The sequence below is a fragment of the Carassius auratus genome, chromosome 22, assembly GCF_003368295.1.
Source record: "Carassius auratus strain Wakin chromosome 22, ASM336829v1, whole genome shotgun sequence".
NCBI classification, from domain to species: domain Eukaryota; kingdom Metazoa; phylum Chordata; class Actinopteri; order Cypriniformes; family Cyprinidae; genus Carassius; species Carassius auratus.
The window spans coordinates 33,724,430-33,728,647 of record NC_039264.1 but is presented as its reverse complement, the minus strand read 5'-3'; positions in this window follow the sequence as shown (position 1 = coordinate 33,728,647).

The following is a 4,218-nucleotide window of genomic DNA, read 5'->3' as shown; positions in this document are numbered from 1 at the left end:
GGCAAGTTATTAATTACATAATTTTACTATCTGGGTGAACTAACCCTTTAAGTAATATTCTAAACGGTTAATTCAACTTTTACTTAAAGTGCCCATATTATGCCTTTTAGACGATTGCCTTTCATGCAGTGTGTCATGTAGCTGTATGTGATCATAAACATCTACAAAGTTGTGACGCCGACAATGCACGCTCTACATTGTGATGCTCTATGTCATGAAGTAACATTTTCATAATGTCCACCAACATTTTAGGTCGCCAACTTGCCTGCCCACAAACACAGTTAAGTTTCTATGTGGTTAATATCATTTCAAGATGACGCGGTTTCCTACGCTGTGAGAGAACATTTGTTTGATTAGCAGAGTGATGTCTCAACGGCTCTGGACCAATCACAAAGGACTGCACAATCTGACCAATCACAGCAGTGAGGGCTCAAGGAACAAAGGGGTTTAGAGAGACTGATTCTTTCAACTCTTCACTGAGAATTCTCTGTGAACATCGCTCTAAAGTCAGGGCTGCAGAGAGGAAATGGCATAAATCAAGAAACTCTACCGACCTAAGTGTGTATCAGTCTCCTCTATTCCTTCTCTGCAAATTTCTTCACTACTAAAAAATCATACTACCACAACAAAATTAACATCTGTTGTGACGTTCGGACACTCTTCAAAAGTTTCTCTTCTCAATTCGCCTCCAGAATATCAAATACCACTGCGACGTTCGGACACTCTTCAAAAGTTTTCTCTTCTCAATTCGCCTCCAGAATATCAAATACCACTGCCTCCTTTCGTTTTAATTTAAGTCCTGCCCCCAAAATTTCTGGAACCCTGAAAAGGTACTACCTCGCCAGCAGGGACTTTGAGGGGCATTTTTTTTACCCAGAACTTTATTTAGTTCCTGGTTCCTGCGGTGGAAACACACCAAGTACCAGCCCAAAGTACCTAGTTCCTGGGTAAATTTCCTGCGATGGAAACGCGGCTCAATTCTCCACAACACAGACCACTAATGCACACTCTCTCTTCTCCTTCTCTCTAATCTCAGAGACGGACGTTTCCAAACTTATCCTGTCCAGTCATCCTACTACTTGTCCACTTGATCCGATCCCCACTCACCTCCAAACATTTTCTTCTTTAGTCATACCTTCACTTACTCACAATATCAACTCCTCGGCCCTGCAGAATTGACTTATACAACATTAGGAAGATTAGACCCTTCCTGTCAGAGCAGGCCACCCAACCTCTTGTCCAACCTCTTGTTCTCGCCAGACTGGACTATTGTAATGCTCTACTGCCGGGACTTCCTGCATGTACTATCAAGGCTCTGCAAAGCCCCTTTCACACTGCACATCGGACCCGGAATATTGCCGGAACATTGCTGGGTCGCCTTCTGTGTGAAAGCAACCACGTCCCGGGATTGATTCCCACATTGAACCCGGGTAGGGGACCTAGTAACATTGCTGGGTTCAACCCAGGACGAGCGCTGTGTGAACAAAAGCCAGATATAATGCGGTGTCGAAGTGATGACACGCGACTCTTTTACCGACTGTTTTGAAGGAAGATCAACATTCGCGACGAAAAAATATGTGCAAACTGTAATGAAGCAGAGATCAGTTTGTTCCTTACTTTCCGTGCTGACGCAGAGATCGTCTGCTTGCTTCAGTGAAAGGATAACGTGCCTAATGTTTTGGACTCGTACATTACACGTCATGCCCTGATGTCATGTGTCGTTACGGGATCTTCACGGGTTATGTGTGAAAGCACGCACATATCCCGGGTCATCACTGGCAGTGTGAAAGTGCAAAATCTAGCGACCCGGGAACAATGGCCGGAACACTTTACCCGTGTATTTGCCGGAATGGCAGTGTGAAAAAGACTCAACTGATCCAGAATGCAGCAGCAAGGGTTGTCTTCAATAAACAAAAAACAGCTCACGTTACTTCTCTCCTCATCAGGTTACAATGGCTACCAGTAGCCGGGCGCATCATATTCAAGAGACTGATGCTTGCCTACAAGATGACCACTGGCACGGCAACAACATATCTAAGCTCACTAGCTCAATCTTATTTACCCTCCAGAAGTTTGCACTCTGCAAGTGAACGACGCCTTGTGGTGCCATCCCAAAGAGGTTCAAAATTCCTCTCACTGACCTTTTCCTGGACCGTGGTAGAATGACCTCCCAAACTCAATTTGAACAACTCATTTTCAAAAAACATCTAAATGACTCATCTTTTTCACCAGCACTTAACCAACTAATTCTAGTATTTACCTTTATTTGTCTATCATGATCTTAAAAAAAAAAAAAAAAAACGGGATATGTGTTCTGTACTAGACTAACTTAGACTTGTCATGGCACTTGTATATTGTTATTGTTCTCTTGTTGGTCTGATTGCTTCTATTGTTCTAATTTGTAAGTCGCTTTGAAGGTGTGGATGTCGAGTTGCTATATCCATCATATTGATATTAATTATATTATTACATATCTTGCATTTCTTTGGAGAGAAAGGTTTTGTATTTCTTTTATCTAGGTTTTGAAACCAATCAGAACTTGTTGACTTATGCATTGATGCAAATTAGTATCCTCTGTCAGGGTATAATTGTTGTTGATTTTGAATTGTACGCAGAGCGGCCTAACGAACTCCATTGAGAGTTCTGAAGCTTGACTTCTTGCTGATAAAATGCAAACCATGTTCCTCAGTAAATTTTTCTTTAATTAAATGCATCTCTGACTTCTGGTCTTCATTAATCATATCTGGTCCTTGGGTTTTAACTGTAATTCCCCTACAGTTAAATGGTGGAGAATGCGCTGGCAATCGTTCTATGTTGACATCCCTGATCAATCATTAAATCAAGGTAAGAAAGATTTTATATTTAATATTGTTTGGTTAGGGACTGTCTGTAAGTGGAGGGAGGGCTGAGAGAAGGAGGAACGATAGACTCACTCAGACGTGAGAGGGTAGACACCAGCTCCGGGGTGGAGTAGGTAAATTGTTGTCTTGGCACACCTGTAATTGAAATAACCTTGTGAGTAAAAGGGGTACAAGTGCACATCGGTATGTCTTAAGATAAGATATATTTAGAGATGTGTACAGTTATAGGGATACCAGGCAGACCTATAGAGCATCACAGTCCCGCCCACAGCTGGTGCCTGAAGTAAAAATTCAATGCAATTTCTGCATGACATTTGGGGTATAAGCCATAAAACGTAACCATACATGGTAGACTTAAAAACAGCTACGGCTGTACTAAGCGAAGTATATGCTCACAAATGTAAAAGGATCATGGGGGCACTAACCTTGTTTTGATATAAATGTCTTTTATTCACGATGTCTTGGCTAAGTACTTCATTACCCACAATCCTGAACAATCCCACACTGTTGCATCTGATTGGTAGAGCTATAGACAGTAGTGGAGCTCATGTAAACGTCTGGTTAAACCCCCCGAAGGTCCGTGAAGACTGAAGATCATTAATAAAAAAAATAAAATAAAATGAAAAACCTGTTGTGCGTTTTGCACGGTAAGACTTATCAGTGCAAACATGATCTCCTTGCTGCCATGAGCAGTATTTGCAGGGAGGTTGGTAACTAGCTAGCTACTGTAGCCTTCATATTGTATGAGTCATATCAAGCATTTTATAATGCCACTGTCAAAACAATATTTAGCCTAGGCATACCTTTTTGTGCATTTACTAAACATTTGTGTAATGGCAACGACATGTGTTGACGACTGAGCGGTGATTGCAGTCAGGTACAAAGCACTGCACCATGTTGCTGACGTTATTGTTAACCACTTTCACACACGCACACAATATATAAAATACACAATGATAAATATAAAATCAATACCTATATAAAACACTATTTATTTACACGATTGTAAATTCACTATTCACTATACAAAATAAAATTCACTGGAGGAGAAAGTTCGCGCGAGCGGCCGTAATCAGATTTGAAGTTGCTCGGAAGTTGCTCAAAAGGCTCGTTGCCTCGTTCGCGGTTGTGGCTCCAGTCGAATTCAATGGGGCGCGGTGGTTTATGGGATGAGTAGTTCTGCGCTCGAAATTAAAATATGTACACAGTCTTGTACCTTTGACTTTTTTTGGATTTCTCTAATTTTTTCACTCGAAATGATATGTTATATGCTTATGAGTTCAGCCGTAGCTGGTTATCCTCACACATGCTCTAAAACTCTTTAGATTCTGATTTTTTCCGAAAGTCAATGGGAGAA